This window comes from Carassius gibelio, chromosome A17 (assembly GCF_023724105.1).
Source record: "Carassius gibelio isolate Cgi1373 ecotype wild population from Czech Republic chromosome A17, carGib1.2-hapl.c, whole genome shotgun sequence".
Lineage (NCBI taxonomy): Eukaryota > Metazoa > Chordata > Actinopteri > Cypriniformes > Cyprinidae > Carassius > Carassius gibelio.
Window position 1 is genome coordinate 13553575 of NC_068387.1, and position 11855 is coordinate 13565429.

The window sequence follows — 11855 nt, forward strand, 5'->3', positions numbered from 1 at the left end:
TAAAATAACTAATGTTAAAATTATTAAAAAGACATTAACTTACAGTTATGGCTGCAACAACTGTGAGTCTAAGAATAGTCATGTTATTTTTAAGTTGTACATGTTACAGTTCCAGGGACCCATCAGATCATGTCACATCATTTCAGAAAGGGGGGGGGGGGGGGCTTTGTGATGTTCCTGTGACTCTATGAGACTGACCCTTACCCCGCAGAGACTCCCAGAATGTACACTTACAACACGAATCACATGCTTCAGAGAAGATGACATAAACATTCATACCAGATGACAGCGACTGTGTGTGTTCTTAGTCAACTGTTTATCTAGAGATAGTGATTCAATTGTGTAGCATTTGAATGGCTGAAGATAAAAAGTGGCCTGCACAGATATACAATGTTCCATATTAAAAACCTCATCTCATATACCATAATACAAGCATGATGGGTAATATTTCAGTTAAGCTCAGCTCAAAGGTTGAGGTTTAGATTCATTTCCAAATGATTTGTGATTGAAAGATATGTATGGGTGACACCGATGTGGATTGAAATATAAAGTATCATGTGTGAATTTAACTGAAAGCTGTGGACGGTCATAACCTAAGGATCCACAGAAACATGACACATGCCGTGGGTGCTATAAACATTTTGGGTGACACATTGATCCCTTATTAACAGAATGATCAATGGTACATGCTGTTAACTTGTTTCGTAACATGCCTAGCAGGTAATTAATGCACCCATCCTGCCCTACAGAGTATGATGATGAGGAGATGTGTTGTCATAGAAACTGCATTTATCAAAGTATTACTATTAATAAATTCAGTTTGTGTAGGCATGAACAACTGAGATTTTTGTGAACTGCAATATACAAACATTATTTGGAAAACACTTGGAACAACCAGTTTACTCATACAATACAGCAAATATGAAGTTTAGTGCCCTCTGCTGGACCCTTTTAATTACACAAGGAAGCTCATGCATCTGTTATGATCATAGATATGATAAAGAACACATATGATTTTTAAGCCCGTTAAATCATAACCTTCAGCTCTAACAAAATAGTAAATGTTTTCTTTTTAGTATCTCTACCACATCACTTCTTAACTGGTAGAAAAATAAAAAATAAAATAAATTTTCTATAATTACCGTGTAATTAAGCTAATAGTCTGTCTACAAGAAAACAATCAGTAGTAAGGGAAAATTGCTGTAATTAAGGCAGAGATTATCATAAATAAATCATAACAGTTAAGTGACAGATATTAAAAGTTTTGTTTCTTTATAGCACTGATACTCATTTTCAAACATATCTTTATGAACTAAGACCAAGAGGTTTACTTTAATAAAATGCATGCCCAATACACAAGATTTATACTTTTCTTTCAGGGGGTAAAAATATGACTGTTCTGCATTCATGTGTTCATACAGACGTACAGCAGTAAAAGCAAAGCATTGTTGAGCAGAGGTTGTAAAGATTCGAAATGTAAGACATAAGTACTTTAATGCCGTTACGCCTTCATCCACACGCCAAACACAACTACAAAAATACTCTTTTCTACAAAATACTTCAATGTGTTCTTTTAACACTTCATAACTGTGCATTAAGCTGACGTTAAAAGATCTGTATGTGACAGAAAAAAAGATTAAAATGCCAAACAATAAAACACAGAAAGATTTTTTTTTTTTTTTTTTTTAGAAATGTCACAGACTCATGGTAAATAAATACATTTTAAACATTGATAGGTGTGAGTAAATCCTGTTTTGAGGGTCTGTTTTATATTTAATGTAATAATCAGAGACTTTTCCTGCATGATCTTAAAAAGAGAAAGAAAACAACAACAAGCAAGCAGTAAATTTAGAGCACATCCTGTGCATTATTTACAGAGCTACTGTTACATACAGACAGGACAGGTGATAAGACCAAAGTGCTGAGTCTTCAGGCTTTGAGAGTCATATGTGTTTTCCTGTAAGGAAAAAGAGAGGCTGGTCCTCTTTAGCATTGGCAGTCTGAAACTCATCGCTGAGACGAAACCGCCACTCATCCTCCAGTTCCAGCCGAACAACAGTGTGACGTAGAGAGCTCCGGTTAGGACAGATCACACACAGAGTTGCCGCTGGAGCAGAAAAGAGCAAATGCTGACTTAAACAGAGGATCATTTCCTAATGTTTTCATGTGCTAAGTGGACAGACAGATTGATGGATTTATTATTTTTCTGCCTGGTCTTTACCTTTCAGGAACTGGAACTTTTTAAGGAATCCAGGAGTCACAAAGGAATCACAGAAGTATAGGAGGAGGCCACTGAAGAGCAGACCAGTAGTGCTGAAGTTAATGGAGTGAGGTTTGGAGCTGACAAAACAAAGCAACAGAAAAGGAACAGAAAAAAGCAACAACAAAAAAAAAAATCATGTGAAAGGAAGCAGCTAGGTCACACAGTAGCTATACAACAGGTAATCCTTCATTTTCAAACATTAAAGCAACAAGCTTTTATTTTGGCAGAAAACTGCAGGTAGCCCTCAAAAAGCTTCACTTTAGTTGACAGCAGCAGGTTTATTTACTATGTTGTTTCCAAAATGCACTTTACAAGCAACCCATACTCTGAGCACATGCAGAGATGGAGTTCTGTGATTCTCTCTGAATCATGTAACACATCTATTTATTTCATTAAATTGCAGTCTTTGTGATTTGATTTCAGTTGAGATGTTTCGGTTTTATTTCAATTAATTCCCCAGCTCTACACCAGTCTACTATGGAATGTTTTAAGCTAGTAATAGTCTGTTGAAGTACATCTGGGCTGAGGTTCAGGTAGCAGTCGACAGAGAGGACCGGGTGGCTGTAGTTTTGGGCACTGAGGGGGAAGAGGCGATGGCTTGTGTGCTGGAGGTATTTCTCCAGCAGTAGCTGAGCTGGTGTGGCCAGGAACAAGTGCTTGCTGTCTGGAGCACAGATGTACTGAGATGGCTAGATTGTGGTGGGGACATCGGTCATCTGTGGAGAATTCAGTTCAATTGTTTTATTAGTTTCAAGGAATATGACTTTTATCATACATCTATACAGTAAAGCATGAGTACAGTTTTGGACGTTTGCTAGAAACTTACCTTAGTCTTGATGATAAAGTTCCCATATCCACCAATGGCGATCTGCTTCTTCATCACGCTGAAGTTGTTAAACCTGCAGATGAGGAGGCCTGCACTGTGGGCACGCAGGTTGAAGTACACATCATCACATTTGAAACTAGTGTGGAGAGAGCGAGATGTGAATATTTGGACAATAATGGAGGAAAAAACAACCAGATTAGTTGGACTTTCTCTCAGGACTCACCGGTTCTGGTTGTACTGCACATTTTTTGTGAGGTCCACATTAAGGAGCAGGAAGTCATGTAAGGGTCCACGCGAGAAGGGCTCTTCCTGCCGTCCGGCCCCACCTCCATGACTGGACCACTTCCTCATTCCACATAAGCCATATTGAGTAATATCTGGAGAAGACTCCATGTGTTGAAGAACCTGTTTGAAGGACACATTTCTTTCTGTCCCTGCGGTACCACTGAAAGACATACAAATACACAAACTAAGACAGATGATCCAAAACAAACTTCCTATACTTCCTGATCAATGAAATTCAATCAGTCTTTTGTGATGACTGGATATATTTGTATTTATTTATTTGTAGTTACTTTAAGTTTTTAATGTGTTATAAATAATAATCAGAATAAAAATTATACTCAAAAAAACTAATTTCAAGCTAAAAATACATTTAAAATTTTCTTTCTTTCTTTCTTTCTTTCTTTCTTTCTTTCTTTCTTTCTTTCTTTCTTTTAAACGCCATACCAGCTTCTAAGGCTATATTCATGGCGAGAATAAAGTGCAATCAATCAAAGGAAGAAAATGTCTTTTAAGTGTTAATTCATTTTAAGTATTAATGCACCTTTTTGAGTCAGGCATCTTTTTAGAAGATGAAGTTAAAAACATCCTGGGTTTTGCATGTAACCATGGTTCTCCGAGAGGGAACGAGACGCTGCGCCCCCTAGGGGGCATATTGGGGAACGCAGCCTGCATGATGGGTGTCTGAAGCATGTGTGCTTGTCTATTGGTCCACCTGGCCCATGACGTCCTAGGCTGGGGTACCTGGAAGTTCATATGCAGGCAGTGTAAGCTCTTGCCACATGGATGCACTGTTTTCTTTCAAATCAAGTAACACTTTTAAGCCGCTAATCCTGCAATCCAAGGCCTCACTGTGCTTTGGCAGCAGCGGCACCCGAACTGTGAGACACAAATACCTGTCACTCATCACTCAAGAAGAGAGACAAATGTGAACAGAGCTTCTCATTGGAGACCAATAGACTGGCGTTGTTTCACACGTGCTTCAGACATCAGTCATGCAGGCTGCATTCCCCAATGTGTGGAGTTCACTAGAAGGGGAACTATGGTTGTTAATAATAATAATAATAATAATAATAATAATAATAATAATAATAATAATAATAATAATAATAATAATATATTATTTATTTATAATACTCACAAAAAGTCATTTTTAAGCTACCAAAAATAAAACAAAAATAATAAAATGAATATATGAAAAATGTAAAAACAAAAGTGTAAATAAATGTAAATACAAAATTAAGTACCTTTTTGGATCAATATCAACACTGTTCCACATCACACAAGAATCATCTGCAAGGATGATGAAGGGCCAGACATCTTGTGGCCGACTGCCATGCTCCACTCTCCAGCTCCGCTCTAACTCCAGGTTATGATAAGACAGCTCTTTAATCAGAAAATGAGCCGCTCCTGAGAATGTGGGAGAAAAAGCAACTTTATTAAAGACCTCACAGACATCAACATCAATTAGACAGTATGATAATCTACTGATGGTTACCTATTCCAGCTCCATTGAAGATAGTGGGTAGGACAAGCATAATATGGTTGGGCCAGTATTTTTTGTAGACGGCCATCTCGTACTCTTTAATCACTAGAATATGCAGGTGGGCGGCTCCTTCCATGGCATGATACAGATTAAACAAGCCGTGCTCATGGCGACCGGTGGTGGGCATGAATATTGGACTTTTGATAGCATCAGGATTCTGCAAGCATCAAATCTAGCTTTAATTGTTGTTATTTTTATTACATATTAGTCAGTAAATATTCTGGAACTAGTCAAGCTTAGTAAACTAAACCCTTAAGAAGACGTTTGCTAGTTTGTTTTTTGAAACTATTAAGTGAAAATGTAGTTTTCATCATGCAGTCATGGCACGTTTGGCATCTACTAGTTGACTGCTGGTCAGTACCCAATCGGAAGTAAGAGGCAGTCTCATGCTCTCCAGCTGGCCTCCTGATTGGCTGAAGGAGAAGTAATGTTATTTGGATTTGGGAATGATGAAGTAGAGCTGGATTTCCTCTCCCAGTAGAAGGTGAGAGAAAGTAAAGGCATGCAGGGTGGACTCGTACAGCTGCAAACAGATAATCAACATCCCAAAATACAGTCAGACAAAAATACACAAATTATAGATTATTCTATGGAGTAGAATCTCAAGGGGATCATATGATGCGATTTCAAGTTTTCCTTTTTCTTTGGAGCATTACAAGTTGATTGTGCATAGATAAGATCCCTGAAATTTGCAAAGACTAAAGTCTCAAAACCAAAGAGATATTCTTAATCAAAGTCAAGACTCTGCCACGCCCCCCCCCCCCCCCCAACACGGCTCGTTCAAACACGCCCCTATGTCATTATGTGGAAATATTTGCATAATGCCGCCCAAATGTTTACGCAAGTAAGACGGTGTGGTTTCATTAACCACAGTTAGTGTTGAAGCAGCCGTATCAGGGAGATGCTGTGTTTCTAAGCTAAAGCAAAAGCACTTTATTTGGCCTTCTGAAAGTTGATGCATTTAGGAATCTTTAAGGGGGGGGTGAAATGCTCGTTTTTACTCAATATCCTGTTAATCTTGAGTACCTATAGAGTAGTACTGCATCCTTCATAACTCCAAAAAGTCTTTAGTTTTATTGTATTTATAAGAGAAAGATAGTCTGTACCGATTTTTCCCGGAAAAACACGAGTGGCTGGAGGCGTGACGTGTGGGCGGAGCTAAAGAATCACAAGCGCCAGTATGCTTTTGCGTTGAGAGCATGTGGAATCTGTGACATTACCATGAGGAAAAAAACATCTAAAACAAACCATGGCTAACAGTCAGATTCAGCCGTTTATGATCCAGAATCAGATCCAGATGCTGAAATTTAACAAGAGCAGCATCGGCAACGACGTCTCTATGTGGTATGTACTGAAACTGTATATATTTGCTTAGCGGTTTTGGAAAATGACTAAGTTCCACTTTATGGCGTCTTATTTTTCTTTTTTTTTCTTTTAAGCTTTACATGTGGAAAGTGCAGTTTGATGACAACATCGCATGTTGTTTACTTGATGTGCTTACGTGCCGATAGCTAAGTTAACAACACAGAGATATTCGAAGCAGTTTTACTCACCGCCTGCGGTTCCAACACACGATCGTGACCCTTTTTCGTTGGGACTGCATTATCTTTAAGAAATAAACGATGTGCAAATCTGGCGTCAAACTGGGCCTTGTTTGTAAAACAAGCATCTTCGAAATGCAGGGAACAAACACAAACACTTGCACAACTCCGTCGATGCTCTGTAAAAATAAACTCCATCCACTGGTCTCTTAATGCTGGGGGTTTTTTTGGTAATCTGTGCAGGGTTGTCTTGCCCTGGCAACCAAAAACACACTTCTTTTGTGACAATTCAGTCTCTTGCTCTGGTCAGTGAATGTCTCTGCTCTGCTATACGGGAGCGCGCGCTCTTCCGGGAGAAGTGCCTTTATGACCCATATAAGGAAATTCCGCTCCATCTAACGTCACACAGAGCCATACTCGAAAAAAACTTTCCGAAACTTGTGACAAACCGGAAGATTTATTTTCGGAACAAAAATACTCCTTCAAACGTACAACTTAATTTTTGGAACTTTTTCCATGTTTAGCATGGTAATCCAACTCTTTAACAGTGTAAAAAACTCAGTATGCATGAAATAGCATTACACCCCCCCTTTAAGATTACTTACAAGTTACAACAGAACAGCAATGCATTTTATGGATGACCGTTTCATGAACCCAGGAGAGGAGGTAATTCTGACTTTGCTACGACAATCTCGCACTTCTAATCAGCTACTATATGTGTGTTTTGTTTTTAGTTGACGTATTTGCTATTGACTGTTCAAAAAAGACTTGTTGGAAGAGAAAATGACGTGTTTGAGGGAGGAGTGGCATAGAGGACCGACTTTAATCTACAGTATTTCAATCAATCAATCAATCAAACTTTATTTCTATAGCCCTTTACAGCAGCCACAAGGTGTCCAAAGTGCTTCACATTAGATACAAATAACACATCATTTGAACACAATATTCGAATAGAGTAGAAAAATACAATGTTACAATGTTACACCGCTACTGCGTATCAAATGCCAATTTAAACAAATACGTTTTAAGTTTAGTTTTAAAAAGTACAATGTCTGTTTCAGTGCGCATGTCAGGGGGGAGCGTGTTCCAAAGCTTAGGGCCAGCAACAGCAAAGGCCCTATCACCCCACTGTTTATGCTTCGACTTAGGGACCTGTAAAGTGCATTGATCAGAAGATCGCAAGCGCCGATTTTGTCCACCCAGAGTTAAAAGCTCAGACAAGTACTCAGGGGCTAGCCCATTTAGAGCTTTAAAAACAAACAATAAAATCTTAAAATCAATCCTAAAACGCACTGGAAGCCAGTGGAGAGTAGCTAAAACCGGAGTAATGTGTGCTCTTCTAGGAGTACTGGTTAAAAAGCGAGCAGCAGCATTTTGTACAAGTTGCAGACGGGAAAGAGATGTTTGACTCAGACCGACATAAAGAGCATTGCAATAATCAAGCCTTGAACTAATAAAGGCATGTAAAGCTTTTTCCAAATCGTGCCTTGTAAGAAAAGGCTTAACTTTACTAAGCAAACGAAGTTGGAAGAAGCTCATTTTTACTACATTGCTAATCTGTGTATCAAATTTCATGCTGCAATCGAAAGTCACGCCCAAATTCCTGACAGTTTGTTTGGCACATGGAGTCAAAGCTCCCAAACTTAAACTTGAATTTGCTGACATGCATCTTTGAAAAAAAAAAAAATTAAACATTGAAGCATGTGAACATATTCAGAAACATTAAATACACAAAAAAATTATCTTTAAAAAAGCATTATATGAACCCTTTAATACTACCATTGACCAATCAGATTCAAGTATTCAAGAGAGCTGTGTCATGAACTGTATTGGGGCTCACCTCATACTGCAGATTAAAACCCATATACTGATGACACTGCTCACAATGATGGTATGTGTTGTAAGCTGCATATTTAGAGAGTTTTATCCATGCCGTTCGCCTGTGTAGATACATATTTTCCTGCCTCCTGGAGTTTCCATCTAAAGCAGTAAAGACAAACCAAACAATTTCAACAATACTTACCTAATAAAATGACCAGAACTACAATAGTAGAGCTCAACTAAACCATATATGATTGTCTTGATGGTCTCACCATTTAAATTTGGAGTGAAGTCTGGCGAGTAGACAGAGCTAATGTCCTCGTATTTAGGGTCATGGATGGTGTAATCAAAGGGCATCCCTCGCAGAATATCTGTATTGGGCCAGAATGCAACAGGCTGATGATATCTCACCAAGTCTTTCTCGAAATCTGGAGCAAGAAATCTAAAACTTCACTGATACCTATAGGACAATCAGACAGATTTAAGACTTAAAGCAAAAATGAACAGCAGCACTAGTATAACATGATTTTGTTCTTTTTAGGGAAGTAAAAACAGCAGTGCAATTGGACTACTCTGAATCCTGCACAAATTACTCTTACGAGTTGCTTCTTTTCAGTCAGTAAAAAACATACAGTGCAACCAATGTAGTCCGAATTATTCTTATGAGTCTATACTTTTCATTTAATCAAGACCTTACAGTGCAATAGTATAATCAAACTGATTCCCAAATGAAAAATGTGATTCCTTTCAAGTTTCATCCCTAAAGGACACGTCAGTCAACGCTTTTTGCTCTATTAGTGTCCATTCATACATATGCAAAATAGAGAAGGAAATGGGAAGACAGGAAACACAAGCTTGTGTAAATTTCTCTGAATTCCAATGTTCAAGTTGAAGTGGTGAAATTGGACCTGTGAATCTGTATCACGTGAAGATGTGTGACCAAAAGATAATTAAGCATTAATATGTGCTTTATAAGTACTAAAAATCAGCCAATATGCTAGTAATATGCTAGCAGTACTACTTAGAGGAAGTAGTACTATAATATAAAGGAAGTCATGACCTAATGGTTAGAGATTTGGACTTATAATCCAAAGGTTGTGACTTCAAGTCTCGGGCCGGCAGGAATTGTAGGTGGGGGGATAGAATGTACAGCACTCTCTCCACCCTCAATACCTTCACCTTGGTGCCCTTGAGCAAGGCAACAAACCCCCAACTGTATTGGGCTGTATTGGGCCATAATGCAGCATGAATGGCTGCCCACTGCTCCGGGTGTGTGTGCATGGTGTGTGTGTGTTCACTGCTGTGTGTGCACTTTGGATGGGTTAAATGCAGAGCCCAAATTCCGAGTTTGGGTCACCATACTTGGCTTTATGTCATGTCACTTTCCCTTTTAATACTTACTGCAGTTGATGTCCTCCTCATCGTAGATGTCCACCTCCATCAGTCTGATCAGCATGCGAGAGAGAATACCCAGAAACTGCAGATATGCCCCAGTCTTTCCCACCTGGACACACACAACAAATTCCTATTTTAACCCACCAGCCAAATACAGACAGTGGCATCCAGTGTTCCAGATGCTCGTTTACCTGTGGTGGCCCACTTAGCAGCAGCTTTCGAGGGTGGAAGTTATCAGTGCGTCCTTGCGCTCGGTTACTGCTGTCCATGTGGTGGGGTTTAGGGACTGTCCACTGGCGATAGTACAGCGACTGCTCGGTGCAGGTCATCATTTTGCTGAGGACAGGTCTAAAGGAGCTGACCCACTCTACTGAAGAGTGTGGGAGGAAGGAAGTCGACTTGGGCAGGCCACTGGAATCCATTGTGGAGATGAGGTCGTAGACAGCCTTAGGGAGCAGCACCACAGGTGGGCAGCTGAGATTGCGTGCCCAGGAGCAGCTCTGCCATAGAGGAGATGCCCGTGTGGACGAAGACCAGATGAAATGGATTTGGATTGCCGCCTCTGGTTGGGCTGCTTGTCTTTATCCAAAGGTGTCCAGTCAGAATGGAGGTGCTGAGAGCCAGCTGGGGAGGACTGGTTACCCAGTCTAGGGAGATCGTTGTTTACTACAGACCACCAGAGAGAGGTACGGTCAGTAAGTATGTATGTCAAACCTTTGAATTTGCTTGTTTCAGGAATCTTTTCGAAAGCAATGCCCCACTTCACCATCCCAAGTCCCAAATCCCAAAACAGACCTGTTCTGTTTTATTAGTATTAAAGCAAAATTAAACAAACCTCTCAGGTTATCAGTTTATTTGATTAGTATATCAGTTATAATCAGAACAAAATGTTTTGAAATTGAAAGAATGATGTGGCAACTTGTAAACATTTGCTCGAAGAATTACAATCACTTTTGTTAGTCATGAGTTTAACTAACAACCCAAAGTTTTACAATTAAAGGACAACTTTTGCTGACAAATAAACATGGTCATCTGGGTCCAGGTAACATGGAGATTTATTAGACATTGTACTTTTATATACTACAGAGATCGAAACAATACAAAACTGGTTGAAAATCTGCAAAGTCATCCTTTAATTTGAAATCGATTATATTTGGATATGTTTTGATTCATTGTGGTTTGGATTTTTGGAAATGTCCCTGAAGGAAGAAACAATTCTACCTAAGTGAACATTGCAGTCATTGAGGTGATTTAACTCCATTTCCTCTTGTTTCCTTACATGAGGTGCTGACGGATAATGAGGAGATGCTGGAGTCTCAGGAGAGAATCCTCTTCCTTTTCAAAAGCTGTGTTTGAAGACTGTGTTAAAACACAGATGAGCTGACTAATAGCTTGACATTCTTACTCCCTCACTATCTGAAGGATTGGGCCAGTTGTGGTGTGCCTTGTCCATGTTACCATCTAATTTAGTGTTTACATACCCTCATCACTCCTACATTTAAAACAAAATGGTTTATGCTCAGTTTAGTAAATACTTCATGTTTTCTGGCTTTGCCATACTGACCATCCACTACAACCTCCTCCTCGTTGTCAGTGCTGCTGAGTTTTTCAGGGTGACTCTCCGACAGGTCGCAGCGTGCGTGCTGGCCATCTTGTTTTGTCTTCAGTAGGTATGCGGCCAATCCCAGCTCCTGCTCGAGAGTGGTGCGCTGCAGAGGCCAGCAGCTGATAACACGCAGGTCACAGTACTTCAGAGATCTGAGGACAGAGGAACAACATGGTAAGCTTAAGTATAAACCATGAAAATAAAGTAAAGCTATTATTTTAAGATCTAATCCCAAGACTCTTGTCATTTCCATGACTTTTCCTTCTCTAGTCATTTGTGATTACTGATTTAATGAATAATGATTTGAAAACTTGCTCTGACAACATAGGAATAAATTACAACTGAAAATAGATTAAAACAGAAAGCCATTATTTTAAATTGTAATAATATCTCTCACAGTATTACTGTTATTAATACAGTATTACTGTTACTGTACACAATATTACTATAGTTTGGATCAAATTAATGCGAGCATAAGAGACTTCTTTCAAATACTAATGAAAAAATCTTACTGATGCCAAACTGTACATTTGAATGGTATATACAAATTTATTTACTATTTTAACAAATTTTAA

General features: G+C 39.0%; 1 pseudogene; it reads right to left on the minus strand.

The window, feature by feature from the left end:
- Positions 1 to 1294: 1294 nt before the first annotated feature.
- Positions 1295 to 11527, minus strand: LOC128031613 (protein GREB1-like; annotated as a pseudogene).
- Between the last annotated feature and the right edge of the window lie 328 nt (positions 11528 to 11855).